Genomic DNA, 16115 nt, shown 5'->3' on the forward strand with positions numbered 1-16115 from the left:
GAGGCTTTGAGGGTGTCCTTGAAACATTTCCTCTGCCCACATTTGGAGTTCTGAGTAGAGTGCTTGCTTTGGTAATCTCATGCCGGGTATTCGAACAATGTGGCCTGCCCAGCGCCAGGCCCTCAAAACTACCACCCAGCTCATGGTCTACAGGGTTGTAGTGATACCCGCCCTCCTGTCTTGCTCAGAGACATGGACCATGTTCGGCAGACCCCTCAAGTCGCTGGAGAAATACCACCAACGATTTCTCCGCAAGATCCTACACATCCCCTGGGAGGACAGCCGCGCCAACATCCCCAGCATTGAAGCGGTAATCGATAGTGAGCCACCAACTCCCATCTGGTTTCTTAACTGGACAATTGGTGAATTATTCGTAAAGATGTCCTGCTGTAGCAATGCGTCTTGTGTGGTTTGTAGCGCTAACTGACTCTCAGCTGGAATGGGACACTGTTTTACTTTAACATGGGCCGGCCCATTACCCACCTCCTCCTCTATTGAGCACCCACAATCGTGTTTGTGAGTAGCGAACATGGTCTGATACTGAGTTAACAGAGCTTGTGTGTTCGGGTCTGTGTGTGTCTGCAACTACCACGTATGTCTCATGCTCCTCAATCGCAGAAACAACATGCGTGTCTGATATCGCTCTGCCGTGAGAATTTCCTTTCCCAAACCGTAATAGATCATTCGCATAATCCACAATTACACCGCATTTATCGAGGAAATTTGACCCACAATACCTTCCCCGTTCATTAAGTGCATCACAACCGGCCTCTCTAGAGTAACATGCTCCAGCCCAAATTTAAACCGTCCCTCCTTTATCTCGGGTGCCTATTGTATCGATCCTACAAAGGCAGTTAAATAAATAATCTTCCCTGTGGCCAGAGAGTGGCGCTCAGGGCATGGGGTGTGTTTAATGGTAACAGCCCAACCAGTGTCCACAAGCATTGTCTGTCGCTGGCCTCCATTAATTACCACAGGATGTACCGGACGATTATCATCACGCCAGAACTCCATTACCCACTTTGGGGAAGCCTCTGCCCATCAGTAAAGTTTCCATTAACCTTCCCACCACCGACATTAAGCTCACTGGGCTTTAGTTCCCTGGACTTTTTCTATCTCCCTGTTTAATATAGGAATCACATTAGCTGTACACCAGACCCCTGTCACTATCCCTATTTATCTGTGTGTATATATATGTGAATTTTTATCAATATGTAATAGTGCCTCTGCAATCTCTCTGTTTGCTTCTTTTAGTATTTGTGGATGCAATCCATCCATACAGGGGTTTTATCCTCCATAAGTTTAATTAGTTTATCAAATAACTCCCATCTTGCTGTCTCAAAACTCATTATATTTTTTGATCTCTTTTAATGTCCTATCCATCTTATTAGTGCCCCTGGTAAATACTTTCTCATAACCTCCGTGTTTTTGTATTCTCTGCCTCTATTTATAAAGCTATCGATCCGGTTTGTATTTCAGCAGTGTGACTAACTTGTTCAGTCACCTGCAAAGATATTTGTACATAAACCCCAGGTCCCTCTCTACCTGCACCTGCTTTAAAATTGTACCATTTAGTTTATAATAATTTAGTTTATATCGCCTCTCCTCCTTCACCCTGCAAAATGCATCACTTCACCCTGCTCTCCATTTCTGTGTGTCGGCCCATTTCACCAGTCTGTTTATTACTTTTCTGAGTTTCATCTCATCTGCACAATATGAAGTTATGCACGGTATATCCAATTCCACATCAGTGATAGCTATCAAAATGAGCAGTGGTCTGAATACCGACCCCTGGGGACATCACTGGAAAACACCCGTTCACCACTGGTCTCTGCTTTCTGTCCCTCAGCCAATTTGTATCCACAAAGCCACTGGCTCTTCAGTTATGTTGTTATACTTCCCAAAACATATTTATATATCCAGCATGCATTTATATATCCAGAATACATTCATGTACCCAAAACAGATTCATGTACCCAAAACACATCCATGCATTTCCCAGAACACATTTATATACTGCCCAGATATACAGGGTGTTCGCAGGCACAAAGCTTTGAATGAGACAGACAAAGTTTAAGAAAGCGTACGGACCCTTGGTTTTACAATAGGGCATAGTGTACAAATGCAAGGATGTTATGGTAAACCTCAATAAATCAACGTTTGGACCTCAGCTCGAATATTGTTCACAAATCTGGGCACCACAGTTCAGAAAGGGGTCAAGGCCTTGGAGAGATCCAGAGGAGATTAACATGAATGGTTCCAGGGATGAGGGCTTTCAGTTACTTGGATAGACTGGAGAAGCTTGGATTGCTTTTCTTGGAGCAGAGAATGTTAAGGGAGATTTAGTAAAGAAGTTTATGAGGGGTTCTGATAGATGTGATAGGGTGAAACTGTTTCCACTGGGCAGGACGTTTGGTAACCAGAGGACACAGATTTAAAATAATCCTGAAATAAGCCAGGGGAGAGATGAGGAGTATTTATTTTTACCCTGAGAGTTGTTATGATCTGAAATGCATTACCTGCAAGGGTGGTGAAAGCAGATTCAATAGTGATTTTCAAACTGGGAATAGGATCTCGAGTTAAAAAGTTAAAATGGGGAAAGTGTGGAGAGTGGTACTAATTGGTACATTTTTCAGAGGCTGCACCAGCTCGATGGGCCAAATGGCCTCCTTCTGTTCTGCACGATTCAATGATTCTACAACACATTCACATACTTCCCACAATGCATTCATGGACTTCAACAACAGCAACAACTGGTATTCAAGGGGTTGGAGGAGGTTACAGAGATAGGGAGTGGCAAGGCCATGGAGAGATTTGAAATTAAGGATGACAATTTTAAAATGAAGAATTTGCTGGATCGGGATCCAATGTAGGTCAGCGAACACAGGAGAGATGTGTGAACGGGACTTGGTACAAGTTAGGATAGGGGCAGTGAGCATAGGGGTGATGGGTGAACGGGACTTGGTGCGAGTTAGAATAGGGTCAGTGAGCACAGAGGTGATGGGTGAACGAGACTCTGCAAGTTAGGATAGGGGCAGTGAGCACAGGGATGATGGGTGAACGGGACTCAGTGAGAGTTAGGATAGGGTCAGTGAGCACTGGAATGATGGGTGAACGGGACTCAGTGCAAGTTAGGATAGGGTCAGTGAGCACAGGGGTGATGGGTGAACGGGACTTGGTGTGAGTTAGGATAGGGTCAGTGAACACAGGGATGATGGGTGAACGGGACTTGGTGCGAGTAAGGATAGGGTCAGTGAACACAGGGGTGATGGGTGAACGGGTCTCGGTGCGAGTTAGGATAGGGGCAGTGAGCACAGGGATGATGGGTGAACGGGACTTGGTGCGAGTTAGGATAGGATCAGTGAACACAGGGGTGATGGGTGAACGGGACTCTGCGAGTTAGGATAGCGGCAGTGAGCACAGGGGTGATGGGTGAACGGGACTTGGTGCGAGTTAGGATAGGATCAGTGAACACAGGGGTGATGGGTGAACGGGACTCGGTGCGAGTTCGGTTAGGGACGGCAGAGCTTTGGATGAGCTCAAGTTTATAGAGGGTGGAAGATGGGAGGCAGGCCAGGAGAGCATTGCAATAGTCAAGTTCAGAGGTAACAAAGCCATGGATGAGGGTGTCTGCAGCAGCTAAGGTGAAGCAGGGATGGAGACAGGTGATGTTATGGAGATGTAAGTAGGCAATCATTGTGATGAGTGAACTTGGGGTCAGAATATCATCTCATGGTCAAATAGGACACCAAGGTTACAAACGGTCTGGTTTGGCCATAGATAGAATAAAACTAGGAAATTTTACTGTGTGATTGGAGAATCAACTGGAAAGTGATGTAGTGTTTCACCGGTCAGAAGTAGTTGAACAAAGCCGATATAGAAATTGAAGACATAAATGGAGAAACTTGGATCAGATGTTCTCAGTTAAAGTAACATTATAATGATTTGTGGCCCACTGTAAAGGTGCAGGCAGCAATGGCCTGGGGGATAAAGGGAGAGATTCACTGTTCCAGGACCATGGGAAGAACGATTAGTTAACACTTCTCAGAGTTCGACTCTGGAAAATAATGACAAGACACCAATAAGTATAGTTCACACTTTGTGTGACCATCTTTACTGAGTCTGATCAACCTGTTATCAACATTACATCTATCAGTCTGTCCCGTGAGATGCTAAGCTATGTTATAGTTACCAGTTCCTCAGTTCCCTGCGTGCTCACAATCGTCCCAGTGGTTCGCTGACGATTCGTGATGCGCGTCTTCTGATGACTGACCAGGTCACCCTTCCTTGACTGCAGCCGTGTTCCCACTCATCTTTACTGAGTCTCTGCCTTAGTTTCCCTGCACACTCACAATCGACCCGGTGGTCTGTCAGGTTCGTGGAGCACAACTTCTGATGACTGACCAGGTCACCCTTCTCTGACTACTGCTGTCTCCTTGCTCCCTTCATCTGTGAGATTTGACCCTGCTTTTTCTCATGTGTTGTTTCCATGGCTACCTGCCACACCAACCTTCACTCTTTTGATCGATCGATGATGTATATCTTCCTTGAGCATACATAAGCACTTCAGAAACTGGTCACTATTGTCTATAGTCCAGCACTATCACAGACCTTACTGTGTCTCATTGATTATATTTCTTGCACTTTAAGTAGTCACTATCAGTGTCTACATTTCTACAAAGGTTTCTTACTGACAGTATTGCTTCTATTGTGTTGGGGTTTCTCTTAATGTTTGTGCTGATTATAGTTTGTGCGTTTTTACATTCCTACACACAAGGTTTCTTACAGTCCAAGTGTTGGTGTGTCTCTTCACGGGTTTCTCATCGTTAGCACAGATCAACATTAAACATTTTAAGCCGAAGTCTCCAGAAGTTCTTACAGATTACAGAGAGTCAGTATTGACAGCGTTTGTGTTTTACATGTGCATTAATACAGAACGTTCAAAAAGGTTAATCACAGAATTTGGTTTCTTTGGCCTTACACTGGGAGCTTTATATAGAAGCTTCTTTTGAAAGTTATTACTGATTTTCAAAAGTGAGGTTTTCAAGCCCGACAGTGTCCGGTGTCGAATATCAGAAAGGGATACAATGGCTCCAAGAACAGCTGAGAGGAAAGAGACACAATGTGTGCGATGACCCAAGCGGGTAGCAATGGAGACAAGGTAGACAGGGAAGGGTTGGCAGAGGAGGCTACGAACTATCGCTCCCTACTCAACACAGTGACTGACACAAGGAGCCGATAATGAGAATAAAGTAGATTATGAAGGATTGAATGAGAAATGCTAAAGGGAAGTTGCAGAAATCAAAGACACATTTCAGTAAACCCAAAGCGTGTTACAGGATAAAAGACCAGAAGGAAGAGAGGAAGTCGCAGAGGTTGTAGAAAGAGACTGGAACTGTGGGCTGGTTCCCCAGGAGCCCCTTTCCATTCACTACACCCCGTCCTTCCAGCAATGGAGGAGGAGAATACTTTTAAACAGGAGCCACTACAAGCCTGACAAATAGTCTTTCCCACATGGGATTTTAAATTGACAGGCTGAGTGTCTGATCAAATTATCAAATTACTGGTTTTCTGGGAGGGCCACGACAGACAGCGAATTATTTAAACTATATTGATGTTCCTTGGGTGTACGATCTGTCAGTTCATAACCATTACAGGGAATTCAGATATTTTTTAAGGTGGATGAGAGTAAATAAGAATTGAATGATTGAGTGTGATTAAGGAACCGGGAGTGTTACGTTGAAAGCTTGAATATGGTTGTTAAACTGAAATTAATGTCACACATTTCAGATGGTGTCCCCAGTAATAGGAGATTTAAGGAAAACTCCTGTGCTTTAATGAAATGTGGAAATTTTAAATCAAAGATGCTGGTCAGAATTTTATTTTGACTGAAGTTTGTATTATACCACTGTTAAAATGCACCATGAGTTTATTTAAAGATGGTATAAAGGAGCTTTTTCTTGACTTAAACAGCAGGTCTGAAACGGCCGTGGTGCTGGTTGACTCCTCCCCACCCTCAGGGGTTTTTCACAGTGAACAAGTAATTAACCCCTTACTTCTATTTGCCACATCGGATTGCTGAATGCAAAGACAGGCTGTATTAGGTTTTTAAGTAACAGCTCGAAATGATACCACAACGCCCATTTCTGAAAAAGTTCTTGTGAAACAAGTTATTTCGAGGTGGGGAGTTCGAGGTGATCGACAGTGATAATGGAGCGTGACTTGTGGGCTTGGTCATGAAAGAAATGTACACAATGTTCGGGATAGAATAGGTTTTGCACATCCCATAATACCCGCATGTGTCAGGCTTGGTGGAAAGAATAAATCGAACAGTTGAATCTATGTTGGAAAAAGTAGTCAGTGAGACACAGATCTTAAATACCCCGGAGTTTGATGGCAATTGGAGGAACTGTTTAAAAGTTCTGATGTGTCACAAATTTTCCTACTCTTGTTAAATTTTCTTTTGTACCTTTGCTTTCTGATTGAGGCAACCATATGATTGCAGAATTTCACCATCCAGTGCTAAGAGAAATGGGAACGATTTTACGAAGAGCAATTCGGGAAGAAAATCAGGTGAATTGACATAAAGAGAATGTGGGAACATGATAAACCATGCACAAGTAATTAAAGGGACTGTTTAAAGGAATAAATAGGCAGGCAGAGGATGTTATATCAGAACAACAAAGACTACAAGGAACAATTGATCGCAAAGGCAAATACATGTAGTATGTATGGAGGTTTATAAATAATCAGATCCAAAAGGGCTTAAATGATTGGTTCCCAAATTTTGTATTAGGTATACAAATGGAAATCTGGAAATCAAATGGGAATATGGTTTGGTGTAAGGTGTGAAGATTCCCATTGTATTATGCCAGGAAACCTTGCAAGCAAAGGGACAGTATTTCACAGGCAATAAAACATCCATTTCTTGAGACTAATTGTGCAAGTTATTCCTGAGATAATTTAATGATGGGACTGTATCAAGCCTCTCCAGGAATAGACAAGCAGGAATGAATTGATCAATTAAATGAAAGATATTTTTTGGAACAAAACGTAGAATTTAATATAATTTCTTAAAGCAGGTTTTTCCCGCTCCATAAAACTTGACTCAAATGTTTCCACAAAAACAAGCACTGATAAAATGTCTTTCTGTCTCTTAGTTACAAAAGTAAAATGAGCTGGCACAAACAAGGCAGCAAACAGTGGGCTCCTGAATATACTTACTTTGAATGAAATGGACCCTAAAGGCTCAAGGCAGTAAACTTCGTGGCAGAAATCAGCCATCTCCTGATCTGTTCCTGTTCCCACAATCACAAGCCACACATTCTCAAGGGAAATTAGGGATGGACAATAAATGCTGGCCTTGCCAGCAATGCCCTCAACCCATGAATGAATAAAAAATATCTCCCCTTGTTTAAATATGGGTCTCTGATAATCGGCGGTTGTCTCAGTGGGTAAGTTGTCCTGTGTTGTGGAACTGAACCATACAGATCAGGAAGGACCCAATGGATTAAACTTTTCTTGGGCGGCAGAGCAAATCGGGCGATAGCAGATCGGCCGCTAACGTTTTACATTCCGCCCGGTTCCATTGAATTCAATAGAAAAGAAAATCAAGCTTCCGCCCAGGACGGGTTTCACCCCCTGGTGTAATCTGCAGTCTGTGCTGAGTTATCGGATCTCAGACAGGTAAAACGGGCGGCCGATGCAGTGACCCAGTGGTGGTGTAACAGGGGCACCAGGTGGAATATGGGAACAGCTCCTTACTGGTCTATGAGGAGTGTAACAGCCTGGTGTGGCTGAAGAACTTGGTCCATCAATGTCTTTCTGAATACTGGTCCCTCATTGGTGGGCCCAGAATTAAATGATTTCCTCGGTGGGGCCCAAAAAAGCACCTAACCAGCTTAATGCAGCGTATGTAAATACAGCTCTCTGGCGGGATATCCGGGCCGCCTGGGGAAACCCCCAGATTCAGCACAAACTAATGGCAGGATGTGGCCCGGGGGGGGGTGGGGGGTGGGGGGTGTTGGGGGGAGTGGAAAGAAGCACCCAAACCCACTGCAATGAAATGCACCATTCCTGCTTCCCTGGAATTGCATAACACGTACAGCACAGAAACAGGCCATTCAGCCCAACAGGTGTTTATGGTCCACATGAGCCTCCTCCCACACCAATTCATCTAACCCCAGCAACATATCCTTCTATTCCTTTAACCTTGGGCCTGTCTCGCTTCCCCTTGAATGTATCGATGTTATTCACCTCAACGACTCCCTCAACTACTTGTGTTTGTGCTGTGTCCTTGCTCGAGCAATCCAAACCTAATCGCACCGTCCTGCTTTGTCCAAGAAGCTCTGTAACTTGCTGTGCTTCAAATCTGAGTCTATTATAGAGATGGTGTGTGGGCAACTGATGGGCTGTTGCTTCTCCCAAGCCCCCTGTCTGAGTGATGGAAAAGAAGAGATGCTGCTGATGAGGTGGGAGTGAGGAGAACCTTTTCAAACAATTGTTGAGATTTTAGAATCACTGGCAAAGCTGTATTTATTGCTTATCCCCAGTAGCCCTCAGAAGGTGGTGGTGGGCCCTCTTCTTGAATTGCTGCTGTCCTTGTGTTGATGGTGCTCCCACAATGGTGTTATGTGGGGAAAAGCAGCCGATATAAATACTGTGGGGCACATGGCTCAATCAGAATACCAGTCCAGCCTTCGCTGCAGAACTCATGTCTTCTTCTCTTCTCTCTCACAGGAGGAAGTGTCCCATAACCACCCGGAATCTCAGGTCCTGAGTTGTGGCCCCTCTTGGAATAGACAGCTGACCCCTCATGGGGGAGGAGACTTGGTGATCCTGAGCAGCCATGCAGCCGAACCTGTTGGGGACACGGCCATTCCGGGGCCAGTGGCTGCTGCAGCTTATTCTGGATCATCTGCAGCTTGCCTGTGTAAAGGTTTGGGAGCGCAAACAAAGGTACAACATGATCAGGCACCTACTGAAACTACAGAGGATCGTCATGGTAAGTGCCGATATACCATCTCTACCTGTGTTATTGCTTTAGATCACCTTAATTAGGTGCTGCTGTGGGGAGGAGTAAGAAAGATACAAGTGGTCTTCTACCTCTGCCCTACCAGTGACATCTTCACCCACCTGTCATTCCCCGAACAAGGGCCATAACCAATTCCTACCCCGGAATTAGCTGCTCTTCTCTTCCTCCCACTTGCTTCTGCCACATCCAGTTCAGGAATGAGGACTCTTCTCTTTGAGTGCAGGCTGCCTTTAAATGAGCTTATTCTCTGCCTTCTTCCCTCTCTCCAGCAAGTTGTTTGACAGAGCTCTCCCACTGCGCTGCAATTTCCACTTAGTCTGGCAATTTTCTCCCCTTCAGTTATTTAACCAATACTTTTTGAAAGTTACAATTGAATCTGCTTCCACCATCATTGCTGTGCATTCCAGATCATAAAAACTCGCTGCATAAAAAACATTTTCATCTCACCTCTGACTCTTTTGCCAATTTCCTTAAGTTTGTGTCCTTTGGTTCTCGACACTTCTACAAGTGGAAACAATTGCTCCTTACTTTCTTTATCAAAACCCTTCACGATTTTGAACCTCTCTATTTAACCTCCGTAAATCTGAGTTTGTTTTGGTGCAAGTGTTTCCGGTCAATGAGAACATTTGAAAGTTTGACCCGAAACACCCTGCTCCCCCCTTTGGCCACAATAGTATCGGGAAGCCACTTGGGACCTTGTCCATAATTCAATGCAAATACAGGATCATTGATTTCAATCTCGCGTGACACATTTGTGCTATCATGTTATTGACTTTTTTGAAGCCGCCTGCTCTCTACCTGTTCATGTAGATCGGGGTGAACTAACGAGAGCCTTGCCTTAACTGCTCTTTTCATGAGCAGTTCAGCAGGTGGGATCCCAGTGAGCGAGTGGGGTCTCGTGTGGTAGCTAAGCAGGACTCGGGACAGGCGAGTCTGCAGTGAGCCTTCTGTTACCCTCTTCAAGCCCTGCTTGATGGTTTGCACTGCTCTCTCTGCCTGATCATTGGATGCTGGTTTAAACGGGGCAAATGTAACATGTTTGATCCTGTTGCGGATCATGAATTCTTTCAACTCAGCACTGGTAAGACATGGCCCGTTGTCGCTCACAAGGACATCGGGCAGACCATGCGTGGCAAACATGGCCCGCAGGCTTTCAGTGGTGGCAGCGGACGTGCTTGCCGATATTATCTCACATTCAATCCATTTGGAGTACGCATCTACAACCACAAGGAATATTTTGCCCAAGAATGGGCCTGCATAGTCGACATGGAGCCTAGACCATGGTTTGGAGGGCCAAGACCATAAACTTAGTGGTGCCTCCCTGGGTACATTGCCTGGCTGCGAGCATGTGTTACATCTGTGCACACAGGACTCTAAGTCCGCATCAATACCGGACCACCATACTTGGAATCTGTCTATCGCTTTCATCATTATGATGCCTGGGTGGGTACTGTGGAGGTCACGAATGAAGGTATCTCTGCCCTTCTTGGGAACCACTACTCGATTACCCCACAGAAGGTAGTCTGCTTGTATAAACATTTCATCTTTGTGCCGCTGGAACGGCATTATCTCTTCTTGCATTTCCACTGGGACACTGGACCAGCTCCCGTGAAGCACTCAGGTTTTAACTAGGGACAGTAAGGGGTCCTGGCTTGTCCAGATTTTAATCTGTCCAGCTGTGACGGGTGATTACTCACTCTCAAATGCTTCCATAACCATGATTAAATTTGCCAGCTGCGCCATTTCACCTCCATGGTGAGCAATGGCAGCCTACTGAGAGCATCGGTGCAGTTTTCTGTGCCTGGCCTGTGGCAGATGGCATAGTTGTATGCGGACAACATGAGTGCCCATCTCTGGATATGGGCCGATGCTTTAGTATTTACCCCTTTACTCTCAGAAAGCAGTGATATAAGTGGCTTATGGTCAGTTTCCAATTCGAATTTTAGCTCAAACAGATATTGATGTATTTTCTTTACCAAGACACATGCTAACACTTCTTTTTCAGTCATGCTGTAGGCTCTCTCAGCCTTAGACAGACTCCTGGATGCATAAGCAACCGGTTGCAATTTCCCAAAATCATTAGCTTGTTGCAATACACACCCGACACCAAATGACGACGCATCACATGCTAGTACCAAACGCTTACATGGATCATACAACACAAGCAATTTGTTTGAGCATCACAATTTTCTCGCTTTTACAAAGGCATTTTCTTGGCTTTTGCCCCATACCCATTCATCCCCTTCATGCAGTAAGGCATGCAGAGGTTCTAATAGTGTGCTGAGACCCGGTAAGAAGTTACCAAAGTAGTTCAGGAGTCCTAGAAATGACTGCAGCTCCATCATGTTCTGTGGCCTCAGTGCGTTCTCGATTGCTTCCATCTTCGAATTGGTTGGCCTGATCTGTCTGCCGCGATCCTCCTCCCCAGGAACTCCACCTCAGGCGCCAGGAAAATGCACTTCTAGCATTTTAGCCTGAGCCCCACGCGGTTGAGTTGACTCAGAACCTCCGCCAGGTTCTGCAGATGCTCGACTGTGTCCCGACCTGTGACCAAGATGTCGTCCTGGAAGACCACCGTATGCGGGACCGACTTCAGTAAGCTTTCCATGTTTCTCTGGAATATCGCTGCAGCTGATCGAATTCCAAATGGGCATCTGTAATAAATGAAGAGGCCTTTGTGCATGTTGATGCAGGTGAGGCCCTTCGATGATTTCTCCAGCTCCTGCGTCATGTAGGCTGAAGTTAGATCCAGCTTCATGAATGTCTTTCCTCCCGCCAACATTGCAAAGAGGTTGTCGGGCTTTGGTAGTGGGTATTGATCCTGCAAGGAGAAACATTTGATAGTTACTTTGTAATCACCACAGATTCTGAATATGTCATCTCCCTTGAGGACTGGGATGATCGGGCTGGCCCACTCATTGACTTCGACCGGTGAAATGATGTCCTCTCATTGCAGCCAGTCTAGCTCAATCTCTATCCTTTCTCTCATTACGTACGGTACTGCTCTCACCTTGTGATGGATGGGTCGTGCCCCCGGAATTAGGTGGCTCTGCACTTTTGCTCCTTGGAATTTCCCGATACTTGGTTCGAACAGCGAAGGGAACTTGTTTAAGACCTGGGCACACGAAGTATCGTCAGCGATGATAGAGCTCGGACGTCATCCCAGCTCCAGTGTAACTTTCCCAGCCAGCTCCTACCGAGCAGCGTGGGGCCATCGGCCGGTACCACCCAGAGTGGTAGCTTATGCACCGCTCCATCGTAGGAGACCTTTACAGTAGCACTGCCAATTACGGGAATCAGTTCCTTTGAATAAGTTCTTAGTTTCGTGCGAATTGGTGTTAAGACTGACCTTGAAGCCTTGCTGCACCACAGTTTTTCAAAAGTCTTTTTATTCATGATGGATTGGCTTGCGCCCGTGTCCAGCTCCATTGACACCGGGAGTCCATTTAGTTCAACATTCAGCATTAGCGGGGGACACTTTGTGTGAATGTGTGCACCCCATGTACCTCTGCCTCCTCGGTCTGAGGCTCTGGTTCAACGTGATCCGCCGTGGATCTATCCTCCTCTGCAACATGGTGGTTTGCCGGATTAACAGGATTTGCAGCTCACCTGCACACTCGTTGGAGGTGTCCCATTGTTCCACAGCCCTTGCAAATGTACCCTTTGAAGCAGCATGAATGGAAACTATGATCACCCCCGCAGCGCCAACAAGATGTTAATGGCCTGCATTCATCACATTTGATGGTGGACTCTGAGACATCTGCGGACATGCAGCTACAGACATGTGTGACCTGCCCTGTACGTTGCAATTTGAAAACAACGTCACTTTGTTCACAGTACTTGTAGCAGCAATTGTGTGCTGAGAAAAATTGCTTTGTATTGTCATTGGTGGCACTCAAGGTTGGTGTCTCTACAGTCAAAAGTTTGCTAAGTATTGTTTCGTGGCCAATGCCAAGTAAGAAAAAGTCTCTGAGCATGTGCTCCAAATGTCCTTCAAATTTGCAATGTCCTGCAAGGCGTCTTAGCTCCCTCGGTGTAGAACCACCGAGGGTGTGGAACCACCGGGAAGGTAGAACCAGCATGGGTGTAGAACCACCGGGAATGAAGAACCACCGGGAATGTAGACCCACCGGGGGTGTGGAACCAGCGGGGGTGTGGAACCACCGGGAGTGTAGAACCACCGGGGGTGTGGAACCACCGGGAGTGTGGACATAACTCTCCACTTCCTGGCTTTCAGACCTTTTGTAGGTGTAGAACCAATACCTTGCCACCAGAACGCTTTCCTTCAGGTTCAAATGCTCCCGGACCAGTGTGCACACATCATCGTATGATTTCTCTGTGGGTTTTGCTGGAGCAAGCAGATTTTTCATGAGGCCATGCGATGGTACCCCGCAGTCGGTGAGGAGAATCGCCCTTCTTTTGGCAGCATTCGCTTCTCCATCCAGCTCGTTGGCTACGAAGTATTGGTCGAGTCGCTCCACAAAGGATTCCCAATCATCTCCCTCTGAGAATTTCTCCAGGATGCCCATTGTTCTCTGCATCATTGGGTTCGCTGTCTGTATCTCGTCGACAGTTGTTATGTATGAAGAAAAAGTCAGACTCAATACTGTGAGCTCAAAGTAAAGTATGACCTTCCTCTTTTATTGCAGGTCTCCAGAGTGCCTCTCCAACCTGTGAGGCCTCCTTAAATACCAGTGCTCACAAGGGATTATGGGATCCCTTGGGACTCCAGGGGATGAGCCCCCTGGTGGCTGTACAGTGTATATACAAGCTTACATATATAACACATACGAGGTGCATACTCGCCTGTGAAGGTTCCCACAAGTTCCGTGTTTGCGCATGTGAAGCGTATGCACCTAAACCCGGCACTTGCAATCTGTCAAAAGTTCTATTCACAGATTGCCGCATGCGAAACTAAAAGACCTCCTCAGCTGGAGAGTTGGGCGATTTGCCCAAATCCTGCCTAGCGAATGTTCTTCAAATTCTTACAAATGGAAAAAGCAAGCGTAAGGCCTGCTTTTATCAATGTAAAAATTTTAAAGTACATTAAAGTACAAATGTAAAAAATACATTTTTTACACATAATTTAAACATTTAAAATCCTGTTTATTTAAGGTAAGTTTATTTTTAGACCCTTTAAAATATGTAAATTTATTTTTCAAAGAGTTAAATTTTTGTTTTAAATAATTAATTAAATTCCATTTTTATTAATTTGAAATATATTATTTTTTTTATTTTCAAAATATACTTTATTCATGTAAAAATTTGTACAGTACATTCAAAAGCAGTTCAGTACATTTAGCTGCGGTCAGCAATCCCATACATTACATTTGGCAGTTGCTGACGGCAGTTCCGTTCGATACATTTCCTTGCTTTTCAGTCAAGTACAATTCGGTACAATACGGGATACATTGTAGTACATTCAACAAAATACATTACATGTGTCACTATACAGTACATGGAATGGGTGACCGTACATTTACATTTTTCTTTTCAACGTGCATTACGAAACAGACCTTGCATTGTACATGGCACTACATAGGTGTTTACAGATCATGGTGCTCCATGTACACAAAAAAGAAGTTATAAGTACAGGCCGAGGGGAGTTTTGTACTGATTCCAGCCCCTGGGTTTACCGTGGCAGAAGGGCTTTAAACTGTGGCCCTTCCCCACCGTGCCTTTGCGGCGAATGCACCAATTTTAAGTGCATCCCTCAGCATGTAATCCTGGATCTTGGATTGCGCCAGTCTGCAACACGCAGACGTGGACATCTCCTTGCTCTGGAAGACCAGCAAGTTTCGGCAAGACCAAAGAGCGTCTTTGACCGAGTTGATGGCCCTCCAGCAGCAGGTGATGTCTGTCTCGGTGTGTGTCCCTGGGAACAGTCCGTAGAGCACAGAGTCCTGTGTTACGGAGCTGCTTGGGATGAACCTCGACAGCAACCACTGCATCTCTTTCCAAACCTGCCTTGCGAAGGCGCAATCCTGAAGGAGATGGGTGACAGTCTCGTCTGCCCCGCAGCCGACTCGGGGGCACCGTGCCGTTCTGCTGAGATGTCTGCTGTGAATGAATGCTCTGATGGGTAAGGCCCTCCTCACCACCAAACAAGCTATGTTTTTTTTTTTTTTTAAATTCGTAGCCAATCGTTCCAATTCTTTGTCAAATCACAAACGCCAGAGGTCACCTTGCACATGCCAAGGATCACTCTGCGCCAATGCTCTTAGCCAAAAGGCCTAGAGCCACTGCACCGTTCCTGGAAGTACTGCAATACCAGGTTCGTGCCATGGAGGTGGATGGGTCAGGTCCCCCACACACCTCCGTGGAGGTGGATGGGTCAACCCTCCCCACCCACCTTCTGTTTCCAAAAATGCAAGCATATACCTTCCCGACCAGGGAGGAACCACCATGAGGTCATGGTGGCTGGTCAGAAACGGTACTACACTTGATCTTAGCCAAAAGGCCAAACAAGCTATGTATTGGTGCTTGTGTGACAGCTCTGGCGATGAGACGTTCTGCCAAACGAGTTCGACAGTCTGCTCGGGGAACCACCCGACAGGGTCCACACTCTCCTTCTTTCGTAGAGCATCCAGGACGTTACGTGCTGACCACTGCTTTATGGCCTTGTGGTCAAAGGGGTTTTTTGTTATAAACTTTTCCACAAAGGACAGGTGGACAGGCATGGTCCAACTGGTGGGGGCATTTCGCGGCAGCGTGGACAGGCCCATCCTTCGCAACAATGGGAACAGGTAGAACCTCAGCACATAGTGACACTTGGTGTTTGCGTACCGGGGGTCTGTGCACAGCTTGATGCAGCCGCACACAAAGGTCGCCATCAGGATGAGGGTCACGTTCGGAACATCGTTTCCTCCACTGTCCAGAGATTTGTACAATGTGTCTCTGCGGACACGGTCCATTTTGGACCTCTAGACAAAGTGGAAGACGGCCCGGGTGACTGCCGTGGCACAGGAGCGAGGGATGGGCCAGAGCTGTGCCACGTACAGCAACCTCGAGAGCACCTCACTCCTGATGACCAGGTTCTTTCACCAGCTTCCACCATCCCAGTTTTTGCTTCACTTTGGCA

General features: G+C 45.9%; 1 pseudogene; it reads right to left on the reverse strand.

The window, feature by feature from the left end:
- Positions 1 to 15271: 15271 nt before the first annotated feature.
- On the reverse strand, positions 15272 to 15507 carry LOC139267538 (U2 spliceosomal RNA; annotated as a pseudogene).
- Between the last annotated feature and the right edge of the window lie 608 nt (positions 15508 to 16115).

The sequence above is a fragment of the Pristiophorus japonicus genome, chromosome 7, assembly GCF_044704955.1.
Source record: "Pristiophorus japonicus isolate sPriJap1 chromosome 7, sPriJap1.hap1, whole genome shotgun sequence".
NCBI classification, from domain to species: domain Eukaryota; kingdom Metazoa; phylum Chordata; class Chondrichthyes; family Pristiophoridae; genus Pristiophorus; species Pristiophorus japonicus.